We start from the raw sequence: 15,391 nt of genomic DNA, 5'->3' as shown, positions 1-15,391 counted from the left end.
TTTAGGAGGTTCCATTTATCTATGTTCTCCTTAGTTGCTTAAGCTTTGGGTATAAGGTTTTGGAGACTGCCACCTACTGCAAGGGCTTGTAAATATTTCTCTACATTATCTTCTAGGAGTTTTATAGTCTTGGCTTTTATATTTAGGTCTTTGATCAATTTCGAGTTGATTCTTGTATAGGGGGTGATATAGGGCTCATGTTTCATTCTTTTTGTATGGATATCGAGTTGTCCCAGCACCATTTGTTGAAGAGACTGTTCTGGCCCAGAAAAGTGGATTTGGTAGGCTTATCAAAAACCATTTGACCTTAAAGGTGAGGGTCTATTTCTGAACTCTCATTTTCATTCTATTGATCAATGTATCTATCTTTATGCCAATACTCTGCTGTTTTTTTAAAAGATTTATTTTATTTATTTCTCTCCCTTCCCTCCCCCCCCCGTGTCTGTTCTCTGTGTCCATTTGCTGCATGTTCTTATTTGTCTGCTTCTGTTGTTGTCAGCAGCACAGGAATCTGTGTTTCTTTTTGTTGTGTCATCTTGCTGTGTCAGCCCTCTGTGTGTGTGGTGCCATTCCTGGGCAGGCTGAACTTTCTTTTGCACTGGGTGGCTCTCCTTATGGGGTGTACTCCTTGCACATGGGGCTCCCCTACACAGGGGTCACCCCTGTGTGGCAGGGCACTCTTTGCGTGCATCAGCACTGCACATGGGCCAGCTCCACACCAGTCAAGGAGGCCCGGGATTTGAACCTGAGACCTCCCATGTGGTAGATGGATGTCGTAATCACTGGGCCAAGTCAGCTTCCTTTACCCTACTGTTTTGACCACTGTAGCTATATACTACTCTTCAGTATCGGGAGGCATGCATCTTCTGATTTTGTTTTTCTATTTTAGGATGTTTTTTATTATTAAGGAACACTTTCCCTTACAAATAAACTTGGTAATTGACTTTTTTTTATATCTGTTAATTAGGCTGTTAGAATTATGATTGGTATAGTGTTGAATATATAAATGGGTTTGAGTAGAATTGACATCTTCATGATGTTTGGTCTTCCAATGCATGAACACCAAATGTCCTTCCATTTGTTTAGGTCTTCTTTGATTATTTTTAGCAGTGTTTTGTAGTTTTTGGAATAAAGGTCCTTTACATTCTTGATTAAATTAATTTCTACATATTTGAATTTTTTGTTGCTATTATAAATAGAATTTTTTCTTTATTTCCTCCTTGATTTGCTCATTACTAGTACTTAGAAACACCACCTTTTTTTGGCATAGTGGTTTAGTTTCCTGCCACTTTGCTGAACTCATTTATTAGCTTAAAAGCTTTGTTGTAGATATGTCAGAATTTTCTAAATATAAGATCATGTCATCTGTAATAGAGTTTTATAAGTATTTTTTTATTTTTTAAAAGATACTTAGATTACACAAAATGTTACACACAAAAATATAAGGGACTCCCAAAATTTCCCCATCCCCACAATGTCCACTCTTCTCCACATTAACAAATTCTTTCTTTGGAGTGGAACATTCATTGCAATTGATGACCACATCTGAAGAACTGACAAAAGCATGGATTATAGTTAACACTGTACTTTACACGCTTTCCCACTCAACTCTGTAGGTTATGACAGGATATATAATGGCCTGTATCTTTCATTGCAATGTTACTCAGGATAATTCTAAGTCCTGAAATGCACCTCTTTTTCCCTCTCCCAACCTTCAGCACCTCCAGTGTCTCCACATCAATGAAATAATTTCTTCCATTACTAGAATCACAATAAGCCTATAGTAGAATACCAGCAAGTCCACTCTAGTCCATTCTTTATTCACCAATCCTGAGGATTCTGGGATGGTGATACAACCCCACATCTAATTGAGAAGGGACCTTGATCCCATATGGCTGATGGATGGGACTCTTGCTTGCAGTTGAAGACACTCTCAGTTACTTGCTATGGTGGCTGTCCATCCTCACCTCTTTGTCAGTTGTCCAGGGTGAGTCCAATGAACTAGAAAGTAGGTATTGCATCTCCACTGAGGCTCAGGGCCCAGCCAGCACATGGAAAGCCCAGAGATTCAAATCTCTTGGATGTACACCTACCAATGTCAGCACCAACTAAAGGTACAAATAGAAGGGACAGAGGAGGCATGTGTAGAGAAGTCACATCTAAGTCCAACTCTGTCACACTAGGTTGCACAAACTCCAAAGTAGGGCCCATTGGAGAGACACCAAACTCTGAAATCTACCTGCCATGACTCTAGTACCTGGGTGTCTCCAGAGCCCTCAGGAGCCCCACTATTTAGGGTAGAATATACTTTGGTAGTCTATGAGATTCGGCTGAGGCATACATGAGCATTACCTCTGGGATGACCTCCCAACTAAGTTTGAAGACTCTTAGCCATATAAACTCATTTGTCTTTACATTTCCCCCCTTTTATTCAAGGTCTTTTTCAAGTTGCATCACCAGCCAGTGCTTGGTAATAAACTCTCAGTGGCAGAGAAGCTTATCCCTGGGAGTCACATATGGTAATATATTTATATGCTGAGTTTGGCTTACAGAGAGGCCACATCTGAGTGACATGGAGGATATCAGGGGGTAACTCTTAGGCACCCTACAACACTAGGCTAAGTTTCAATTTCAAGAGCAAAGGCTTATAAGCATAGTCATCAATATCAGGGGTCCATCAATGGACTATCCTTCTCTAGTCATTGCCTCCATACTTGGGGAATGTTGATATTCCATTAGAGAATGTGGCAGAGCTTCCCAGGATGGGAACTCAATATTCTTTCAGTTATTGCATGAATCTCCACTCACTGTGACAATGCCCCATGAACATTCCAGCACATGTATATACCTCACATGTATGTCCAGGTGAACTTCCTTCCATGTATCCCACATCACTGACACCCTACACCAATGATGCGCCTCCACCACAGTTGTAACCCTTCTGTGATACAAAACTTCTTCAAAATGAAGCCAATAATATCACCAAATGTAATTAATAGGAAAATGAAATAATAATAATGGGCTTAAACACAAGAAATAAAATATATAAACAGAAAAACAAAAACTAAAATAAAGTTTAAAAATTGGGGTATTCAAATAAAAAATATTTTTAAAAAATGAATACTTTTTTTTTTGACATTTTGCCTTTCATCACTGTAATATCTGTTGTCCTGTATGTACAGTGGAATTTTCTTTCATTTCTTCCTCAATGTCTTACTTTTTTCATTTTCTCTTCAAATAACTTTTAGGTCACAGTAAAGTCACAAACAGAATATAGAGGATTCCCATATACCCCAAATCCTCCCCCTTTCCCCCCTTCCCTACATGTGGATGGTATATTTGTTACAACTGATGTAGAAATATTGAAACATAGCTACTAACCATGGTCAATGGTTTACATTATGGTTTACACTTTAGACCACACATTTTTATAAATTTTTGATGAAATTTAACATGGCCTATATCCATCATTGCAAGATCATGCAGAACACTTCCATTGTCCCCTAAATATCCCCCTTCCATATATTCTATTCTTCCCTCCCTCTCCCCATGGGGTCCACTGAAACCACCAGACTTCACTCCTTGAATGACAAGATTCATAGATACTTGCAACAATGCTGAGGGCTTGACACACTAGTCTGTCTTTCCCTATAAGAAACTGTGTGTGCTCTCAAGAGGCACCCTCCCCTTATTTTGAGAACTTATTGGGCCTCCCCAGGATGGGAGTCTATTTCCCACTCATTATGTGGTTCTTTCCCCAATGATACAACACACTATGATGAAATGATCATTTGCCCTTTCTCTAGAAGACTGTCCCAGGTGCACCCTGTCCCAAATGACCCCCATTCAACACCCTAAACTAGTAACCCTTTTCATATTGCCAAAAGAGCTTTCTCAACATTGTAATTTCAGCCACATACCTACCAATCCCCAGTGTTTACCTCCTCCCTCCCTCAACAATCCCTCCAGTTCAATGGAGCATCCAACACATCCTCCCCACCCTGTGAAGCTTGCACTGCCCAACCCAATAGTAGTAACCCTGTACCCCTGCCATATTCCTTCACTGCACAACTACTCATTTCCACCTTTTCATGGATTTCACATATATGGGCATTAGTTAACAAACTTCTCCCTTTCTATTTCATGTAACCCTATTTTTCAGACCCTTGCTCTCTGTCATCTTGATTTGCTAAATTCATATCAGAGAGGTCATGTAATATTTGTCCTTCAAGACTTGACTTGCTTCATGCAATGTAATGTCCTCAAGATTCATCAGTTTTCCCATGCGTTAGTACTGTATTCTTTCTTATGGCTGAGTAATATCCCATTGTATGTATATACCACATTTTATTTATCCATTCATCTCTTGATGGGCATTTGAGCTGATTCCAACTTTTGGTAACAGTGAATAATGCTGCTGTGAACATTGGTGTGCATATAACTGTTTCTGTCCGTACTATCAATTCTTTTGGTTATATACCCAGAAGTGGAGTTGCTAGGTCATATAGAAGATCTATAGTTTCTTTGAGGAATTGCCAAAGTATCTTTCACAATGGCTGGGCCATTCTACATTCCCACCAGCAATTGATGAAGTTTCCCATTCCTCCACATTCTCTATATCATTTGTAGTCCTCTGTTTTTTAATGGCCACCAGTTAAAATTATGTAAGATGGTATCTCATTGTAGTTTTGATTTGCATTCCCTAATAGCTAGTGATGTTGAGTATCTTTTCATGTGCTTTTTAGCCATTTGTATTTCTTCTTTTGAGAAGGGTCTGTTCAAATCACTTGCCCATTTTTAAAATGAGTTATATCTTTATTTTTGAGATACAGGATTTCTTTATATGTGCTCCATATTTGGCCCCTATATGGTTACCAAATACTTTTTCCCTTCGTGTGGGCTGTCTTTTCACTTTCTTGGCATACCCCTTTGTGATGCAAAAGGCTTTAATTTTGAGGAGATCCCATTTATCTATTTTTTCTTTTACTGCTCATGCTTTGGGTGTAAAGTTTATGAAGTCATTTCCTATTACAAAATCCTGTAGATGCTTCCTAATATTATCTTCCAAGGTCTTTATGGTCTTGGCTCTTGTATTTAGATCTTTATTCCATCTTGCATTGATTTTGTATAAGGTGTGACATGGTGGTCCTCTGTCATTCTTTGGTTATGGATATTGAGTTCCCTGCCTTCAGTTTTATTGAGTATATACCAAGAAGTGGGATTGCTGGTTTTATGGTAATTCTATTTTTAACTTTCTGTGGCATTTCCAAGCTGGTTTCCAAAGAGTCTGTGCCATTTTACAATGCTGCTAGCAATATATTAGGATTTGTATTTCTTTGTATCTTCACCAACATTTACTATTTTTTGTTTTGTTAGTGATAGCCATCTAGTGGATGTTAATTGGTATCTCACTGTGGTTCGGATCTGCATTTCTCTGATAACCAATGATTTTGAGTATCTTTTCAGGCTTTTTGTATATCTCCTTTGGAGAAATTCTACTTAAATCACTAGTGAAGACTTATTGTCCTTGACTTCACTGCATTGGGAGTTTTTTTTTTCCTTAAGCAATTTTATTAAGATATATTCACATATCATATAATCCAACTAAAGTATTCATTAAATGGCTTTTCTAAAAATGAATGCATTGTGCATTCATCTCTGCACTCAATTTTAGGGCATTTTCATTACTCCAAAAAGAAAAGTCTCTTACCCTTTAGCAGTCAGCAATCCCTCTGTCCTTCCCCTGCCATTCATAACCACTAATCTAATTCCATCTCTATAAATTTATTTTTATTTACATTTCATATAAATGAAGCCTAACAATATGTAGTACTTTGTGTTTGGTTATTTCAGTCAATTTTTTTTCCATTGATAGAAAAATATTAATATTTTACTATTCTCTACAGTCCATTGATTGCTTTAGGTGTATTTTCACCCAAATACCACCCTATTTTTTAATATCATGTGATATTAACATACATTTGTTCTGATTCAGGGAAGAATATGCTTAAATTTGTACTGTTTTTTTAATATACTTTAAAAAAATTTTTAAAGAAACGTAGATTACATAAATATTACATAAAAAATTTAGGGGACTCCCATATGTCCCAATCCCTAGCCCTCATTTCCCACATCAATAATATCCTTAATTAATGTGGTACAATTGCCACAATTGATGAACACATCTTGGAACATGCCACTAAGTGTTGATTATAATTTACATTATACTTTACACTCCCACATTTTTGTAAGTTATTACAAGATATATGATGGCCTATACCTGTCACTGCAATGTCATTCATGACAATTCCCACGTCCCAAAAATATCCCTAAATTATACCTATTTTTCCTTCTCCCTCCCCTCAGAACCTCCAGTGGCCACTGCCTCCACGTCAATGATAAGAGTTCTTCCATTGCTAGGATCACAATAAGTCTATAATAGAATAACAGTAAGCCTCCTCTTGTCCATTGTTCATTCCCCAATTCTGAGGATTCTGGGATGGTGAGGACCACTCTGTCTCTAGTTGAAAAGAGGCTTAGATCCCATGGGGTCAATGGATGGGACTATCTTGGGTGCAGTTGCAGACTCTCTGTTCCTTGAGATGGCTGTTGTCAATTATCATCTGGTTAGTTATCCTGGGTGAGCCAATGAACTGGAGAGTAGCTTTTGCAAATCTGTTGAGATTCAGGGCCCACCTGGTACATGGACAACCCAGAGATTTGAGTCTTTAGCACTAACTACAGGTTCAAATGGAAGAGGCAAAACAGCCATGTTAGGAAAACCACCACTGAGCCCAACTCTGTCATATAGAGCATAAATTTGAAGTAGGGCCTGCTGGTAGGGTGCCAAAATCCTGAGCTGTCTGCCCTGCCTATAGTGTCCATTTGTCAAGGAAGAGAAAAGGCAACCTACTCAATGAGAGAAAATATTTGATAACCATATATCTGATAGGGGCCTAATATCTAGAATTTTAAAAGAAACCCTACATCTCAAAAATAAAAGAAACATACAACCCATTTTTTAAATATGGGCAAGAGATTTGAATAGACACTTCTCTAAAGAAGAAATACAAATGTCTGAAAAGTGCATGAAAACATACTGAATATCACTAGCTATTAGAGAAATACAAATCAAAACTACAAGAGATATCATCTTACACACATTAGACTGGCAACTATTTAAAAAACAGGACTACAAGATTTGGAGAGGATGTGGAGGAATAGAAACCTTTATCCATTGCTGGTGGAAATATAGAATTGTGCAGCCATTGTGCACAGTTTGATGGTTCCTGTGCTATAGAAGCTAACTATAGAGGTGCCATATGATCCAGTAATCCTTCTGCTGGGAATATACATAGAAGAATTGGAAGCAGGTCCGCAAGCAGATATATGCACACCAATTTTCATATCGGCATTATTCGCTATTGCCAAAAGTTGGAAACAATCCAAATGTCCATCAAGAGATGAATGGGGGGGGCAAGATTGCATCTGAGTGATAATCTCTCCTGCAAAGAAGAGGCTGAGTAGAGTTGGAGTCCTGCTGGACTAGGCTATCTCAGGTGCTTGCAGGGCAGGAGGTGTCTGGACATCAACTTAGTGGGATGGTGACAGAGGAGATTCTTGCAAGAGGTAGAATTTTGGGTCTCTTTCATGGAGGTTGGGGTTGTGGGTGGGACCCTTCCCCCTGGGTCTGGTGGCCCGGCACTGGGGATTCCTGAAGGCTTTGCTATGCTGGGGAGTTTCCAAGCCCTGAGTGGGCTGTTTCAGGGGCTTGCAGTGTGGGAGGGGTCTGGAAGTTGATTTGGTGAGACAGTGATGGAGGAGATTCTTGTGAGAGGTGGAATTTTGCGTTTCTGACATGGAGGTCATAGGTTCTGGGTGGAGCCCCTCCCCCTAGGGCTGGTGGCCAGGCCTTGGTGATCCCTGGAATCTTTGTCATGTGGGGTGTTCCCAAACCCTGAGTGGGCGGTTTCAGGGGCTTGCAGGGCAGGAAGTGTCAGGATGTCAATCTGGTGAGACAGTGACAGAGGAGATTCTTGTGAGAGGTGGAATTTTGAGTTTCTGACATGAAGGTCAGAGGTTGTGGGTAGGACCCCTCCCCCTAGGGCTGGCACCCAGCTGTGGGGATCCCTGAAGGCTGTGTTATGCTGTGGTGCTCCTAGGCATGCTGTTAACTGGATACAGGGCTCCCAGGTCTGTGTCCCCTAAACCCTGGTGGACCACACTTCAGAGACTCACACACCTTGAGTCTGCAATATCACAGACTTCCCATTCCTGAATATACCAAACCCTGAGGTCTATCTGAGGTCCTTGATTAACCTAGCCCTTGGAGTTTGTTTTTTTTTTCTCTCTCTCTCCCTGAACTTGGAGGAGTATACCAGCTGTCTTGGGGAGAGTCTAGGAAGAAAGGACAGGTGAATCTGCTGAGAAAGCCCAATTTACCTAAACATCCAGGGATAGGAAACTTGGTCTGGGAGAAGGTGGAGGCAGAAAATCAATTAGACCTCTCCTAGCACATCTAATGACGAGGAACTGTAGGAGATGCTATCCAAGCTTCCAGTAGCGTATTTGGGGTTGCTGGTAAGGTGTAGGTGATCTCACATTGGAAATAAAGAGCTATAGTCTTCTGTGTTGAGTTGGTTCAAAAAGAACCTACTTGAATCTCCTACTAGACCTCTCAGGCAGCTTTCCTGCTGCCCTGGAAGAGAGAAGTGAGGAAAGGAGAAAGGGGGAAGGTCAGATCCCTAAGGGTATTATTTAACTGCAAAGAGATTCCTAGCTTAAAACGTTGCTTCTTTTTTTTTTTTTTTTGTCTTGGTTGCTAATATTGCATTGTCTCCTGGTCTTTTCTCCCATTTTATCCCCCAAGGTCCTTTTTCATTTATTTAGTTTTTTTTCTTTTTCTTTTTCTTGCTTGTTTCCCTCCCTTTTCTTTGCCCATCCCCTTTCTCTCTTCTCTTTTCCTTCTTATTTTATTTTATTTAGATAATAGGTGCTGCAGGGAGCACTTAACATTTGGCTGTGTTTCCTCATCCTCCATTTTCACTTTTCTGTATGTATTGATTTTGGCCACCTACACTATCCCCTTTCCCCCACATCTTTCTATCCTCCATCATCTACTGTTTCTCTTACATTCCACCTTCCTTTCTTTGGCCCCTTAATTGTCTGACATTTAATGTCTAATACCTTTGTTCTGTTTTCTGTCTTTTATCCACTATTAATATTATTGTCTTTCTTTTCTCTTTCCCTCTCTCATTAAAACACTGGCTTTTTATTTCATACTATATTCCTCCCCATATTCAGTTGACTGTCTCATTATAGGTACTTTACTTACAGCTATAACTCTACACAACTTACATGGGTCTAATATCCATTCTCCCAGATCTCACATTGTTGCTCTGATAACATTTATTACCTATACTACTTTATACATTTTCTTTTCTTACTCATTTTTGTTCCCTGGCCCTAATATTTTCGTTCAAAGTGAACTTAGCAAGCAACAAAAAAACAGAGTAAGAAGAACAAAGTGACAAAGAGAATACAGAACACTTATATATGAACAACAACTAATTGCTCTGGAAGACTAGACAAAGAAGCTAAGGAACTGATTAATCCCGTCAAGATAACATAATGACCAGACAGTAACAAAAAACTACAAACCAAACCAATAATCAGGAAAACATGGCTGAATCCAATGAACAAACTAAAAACCAGGAAGGGGAGCAGAACATTGGACAAGTAATTAAAGATCTCAAAACATATATTAGAGACCAACTCAATGAAGCAAAGGAAGAGATTAACAAGATGAAGAAAACACTGGGAGAGGAAATTGCAGACATATGCAAAAAGATAACATATGATGGTGATGAACACCACAGTTCAAGAAATCAAAAATACACTCTCAGCAAATAGCAGCAGATTAGAAGAGGCAGAGCAGAGAATTAGTGACATGGAAGACAGTACATCTGAAATCAAACAGAGAGTAAAACTGATCGATAAAAAGATAGAATAAATCCAGTTAGGACTTAGGGATGTGAATGACAATGCAAAATGCACAAACATATATATTATATGCATCCCAGAAGGAGAAGAGAAGGAAAAGGGGAAAGAAAGGGTGTTGGAGGAAATAATGGCTGAAAACTTCCCAAATCTACTGAGAGAGAGGGATGTACACGTCCAGGAAGCACAATGCACCCCAAACATCATAAATCCCAACAGGCCCACCCCAAGACATATACTTGTCAAATTATCCAATACTCAAGACAAAGAGAAAATTCTAAAAGCAGCAAGAGAAAAGAGAACCATCACATACAAGGGAGGCTCCATAAGATTAAGTGCTGCTTTCTCATCTGAAACCATGGAGGCAAGAAGGCAGTGGTATGATATAGTCAAGATAATAAAACAAAAACTAATTTCCAAACAAGAATACTCCACCCAGCTAAGCTAGCATTCAAAAATGATGAAGAGTTAAAAATATTCACAGATAAACCAAAATTAAAAGAGTATGCCAATGAGAACCCTGCCCTTCAAGAAATACTAAAGGGAGTTCTGCAGGAACAAAGAAAAAAACAGGAGAGGCAGAGTTGGAGGAGAGTGTACAAGCAACAAAAAAGACAAAAAGAGAAGAAAAAAACAAACAAAACATGACAAACACAAGTCCAAACAAAATATGGCTAACATAAATAATTCCTTGAAGGTAATAACACTGAATGTCACTGGATTAGACTCACCTGTCAAAGGATTCAGACTGGGAGATTGGATAAGGAAATATGACCCATCTATATGCTGTCTACAGGAAACACATCTTCTACCCAGGGATTCATGGAGGTTGAAAGTGAATGGCTGGAAAACAATCTTACAAGCAAACAATAACCAAAAAAGGCAAGTGTAGCTATATTAATATCAGACAAAATAGACTTTGAATGTGAAACAATTGTGAGAGACAAAGAAGGACACTATATATTAGCGAAAGGGATAATCTTTCAAGAAGGAAGAACAATCATAAATATTTATGCTCCTAACAAGGGCACCTCCAAATACATGAGGCAAACACTAGAAAAACTAAGTGAAAGAATAGATGCCTCTACAATTATACTGGGGGACTTTAATACACCACTATCAGCTTTGGACAGAACATCTCAAAAGAGAATCAATAAACAAAAACTCTGAACAGCATATTAGAGGAGCTGGACTTAATAGACTTATACAGATCATTATACCTGAATACAGCAGTATATATATTTTTCTCAAGTGCACATGGATCATTCTCCAAGATAGATCACATGTGAGGCCACAAAGAAAGTCTCAATGAATTCAGAAAGAACAAAATCATACAAAACAATATCTGTACCAGGAGGGAAGGAGGGCCCAACAGTGGGCTCCTGATACTAGTGGCTATGCTTTTGAGCCTATACACCTGCAATAAGAACGGGGCCTGGAGTAGCACTGTGCCTGGGAGTTTCCTCCTGACAGCCTTCATGTTACTCAAATGTGGCCACTCTCACAGCCAAACTCAGCATGTAGATGCAGTGCATTCCCCCCAGTGAGGGACATGACACCCGGGGATGAGCCTCCCTGGCACTGTGGTATGGTACCACATACCAGCTGAAGATGCAACTAGAAAATGACCTTGAATTAAAGGTTCAATACGGATCAGCAGAATATCCCTGTCTACATATAATAACATGACTTCAAAATGCTGTTTGACCTAGCGTAAGGGGGAAATGGAAAGGAGAAATGAGATTATAAGGCTATGAGTCTCTAAAAAAGAGCCTGGAAGCTGTCAGAAAGAATGCCCTTATGCACAACTGAGCAGAGTCTAAGAGACGGATAAAGTAGATACAACCCCAGGTATTGGTTCTTTTGAGAGATAAAGAGACCCACGGGTTCTATGGTCATGGCGGATGGGGGTCACTGCCATGGCAGATGGCCCTTCTTTGGAGCTGGTGTTTCTGCATGATGGAATTGGACTCAGAGGGGATCTCTTCTCACAAGACTTGCATGCTACTTTGTTGGAATTGTAGTTGGTGCTGGGGTTTAAGATATATTTAGGGGACTTGAATCTCTGGACTGATAATATGACACCCAGGCCCAGAGCCTCAACAGACTTCAGCTCCTACACTTTGATTTATTGGACTTACCCCACTCAGCTAACATCGAGTTGAAGAAGGTCAACCACCACACCATGGAGCCTAGAGTATCTACAACTGAAAGCAGGAGGAGTGCATCCAGTATCCATGTAGAATCTAAGCCCCCACTTGACATAGATGTGCAATGGACACAACCAATCCAATGTCCACAGAGAAAATGTGGAATGGGTGTGGGAAGGGTAGCCATGGTGGCTGCTGGGTTTGGGGAATGGGAGGAAGAGATGAGATGTGGAGGCGTTTTTGGGACATGGAGTTGTCCTGGGTGGTGCTTCATGGACAATTACGGGACATTGAAGATCCCCCCAGGGCCCACTGGATGGAATGTGGGAGAGTGTGGGCTATGATGTGGACCATTGATTTATGAGGTGCAGTGATGTTCAGAGATGTACTTACCGGGTGCAATGGATGTGTCACGATGATGGGAGAGAGTGTTGCTGTGGGGGGAGTGGGGGGTGGGGGCGGTGGGGTTGATTGGGACCTCATATTTTTTTAATGTAATTTTTAAAAATAAATAAATAATTTTAATAAAAAATAGGATCACAAAAAAAAAAACAAAACAAAACAATATCTGTGACTACAGTGAAGTGAAGCTGGAAATCTGCAAGGGCCAGTGGCCCAGATTTCACACCAAGATATGGAAATTAAACACCACACTCTTTGAAAAACAGTGGGTCAAAGAGGAAATCTCAAAAGAAATTAATAACTACCTTGAAACTAATGAAAATGATAACACAACCTACCAAAACTAATGGGATGCAGCAAAAGCTGTACTGAGAGGGAAATTTATAGCCATAAATTCATACGTCAAAAAAGAAGAGCAAAAATGGAAGAACTAACTGCACATTTGGAGAAATTAGTAAAAAAAACCAACAAAGTAACCCAACAGGAAGAAGAAAGAAAGGAACAAAGACAAAAGGAGAACTAAATGAAATAGAAAATAAGAAAGCATTTGAAAATATAAACAAAATGAAGAGCTGGTTCTTTGAGATCACTAAAATTGACAAAACCTTAGCTAGACTAACAAAGAAAAAAAGAGAGAAGATGCAAATACACAAAATAAGAAAGGAGAAAGGAGATATCACAACTGACCCCACAGAAATAAAGACTATCATGAGAGGATACTTTGAAAAACTATATTCCAACAAAAATGACAATTCAGAGGAAATGGACAATTCCTAGAAACACATAAGCAGCTTATATTGATGAAAGAAGAAATTGATGATCTCAACAAACCAATCACAAGTAAAGAGATAGAATCAGTCATTAAAAACCTCTCAACTAAGAAGAGCCCTGGGCCAGACAGCATCACTGGTGAATTCTACAAAACATTCCGGAAAGAACTAATACCAATCCTGCTGAAACTCTTCCAAAAAATCAAACCAGAAGGAACATTACCTAACTCCTTCTATGATGCCAACATTACCCTAGTACCAAACTCAAACAAAGACATCACAAGAAAGGAAAATTACAGACCAATTTCTCTAATGAACCTAGAAGCAAAAATCCTCAAGAAAATACATGCCAACTGTATTCAACAACACATTAAATGAATTATACAGCATGACCAAGTGGGATTCATTCCAGGTATGTAAGGATGGTTCAACATAAGAAAATCAATCGATGTAATACACCACATAAACAGATTGAAGGAAAAAAATCACATGATTATATCTATAGATGCAGAAAAAGCATTTGACAAAATACAGCACACTTTCTTGATGAAAACATTGCAAAAGATGGGAATACAAGAAAATTTTCTGAACATGATAAAGAGTATATATGAAAAACCCACAGCCAACATCATTTACAATGGTGAAATCCTAAAATCCTTCCCTCTCAGATGAGGAACAAGACAAGGATGCCCACTATCACCTCTTCTATTTAACATTGTCTAAGAAGTACTTGCTTGAGCACTGAGGCAAGAACCAGATATAAAAGGCATTCAAATTGGAAAGGAAGAAGTGAAAATATAATTATTTGCAGATGACATGATCCTATACATTGAAAACCCTGAGAGGGCTACAACAAAGTTTCTAGAACTCATAAATGAGTTTAGCAAAGTCACAGTTATAAGATCAATGTGCAAAAATCAGTAGCATTTCTGTACACCAATAATGAGCAAGCTCAGGAGGAAATCAAGAAATAAATACCATTTACAATAATAAATTAAAAAATCAAATACCTAGGAATAAATTTAAAGATGTAAAAAACTTATACACAGAGAACTACACAAGACTATACAAGGAAATCAAAGAAGACCTAAATAAATGGAAGAACATTCCCTGTTCATGGATAGGAACACTAAATATTATCAAGATGTCTATCCTACCAAAACTAATCTACACATTCAATGCAATCCCAATAAAAATCAACACAGCATTCTTTAAAGAACTAGAATAACTAGCTATGAAATTTATTTGGAAAGAAAAGAGGCCCCAAATAGCCAAAGACATATTGAAAAAGAAAAACGAAATTGGAGGAATCACACTACCTGACTTCAAAACATACTACAAAGCTACAGTAGTGAAAACAGCATGGTACTGGCACAAGGAGAGACACACAGACCAATGGAACCGAATTGAGATTCTGATAGAGATCCTCAAATATATAGTCATATAATATTCGATAAAACCACCCAACCCTCTCAACTGGGACAGAATGGCCTATTCAACAAATGGTGCCTGGAGAACTGGATATCCATATGTAAAGAATGAAAGAGGATTACCATCTCACACCTTATACAAAAATCAACTCAAGATGGATCAAAGACCTAAATATAAGAGCCAAGATCATAAAGACTTTGGAAAGCAGTGTAGGGAAGCATATACAAGACCCTGTAATAGGAAGTGGCTTCATGAACTTTACACCAAAAGCACGAGCAGCAAAAGAACAAATAGATAAATGTGACTTCCTCAATTTAAAGCCTTCTGTACCTCAAATGATTTTGTCAAGAAAGTGAAAAGAGAGCCTACACAATGGGAGAAAATATTTCATAACCATATATCTGATAGGAGACTTATATAACCTGCATATATAAAGAACTCCTATATCTTGAAAAGAAAAAGACAATGAACCCATTTTAAAATTGGGGAAAAGATTTAAACAGATACTTCTCCAAAGAAGAAATACAATGGCTAAAAAGCACATGAAAAAATGCTCCAAATCTCTAGCTAGCAGGGAAATGCAAATCAAAACTACAATGAGATACCATCTTACTCCCATAAGATTGCCAGCTGTGAAAA

Source organism: Dasypus novemcinctus (assembly GCF_030445035.2).
Source record: "Dasypus novemcinctus isolate mDasNov1 chromosome 11 unlocalized genomic scaffold, mDasNov1.1.hap2 SUPER_11_unloc_1, whole genome shotgun sequence".
NCBI lineage: Eukaryota > Metazoa > Chordata > Mammalia > Cingulata > Dasypodidae > Dasypus > Dasypus novemcinctus.
This window is presented reverse-complemented; position numbering follows the sequence as displayed.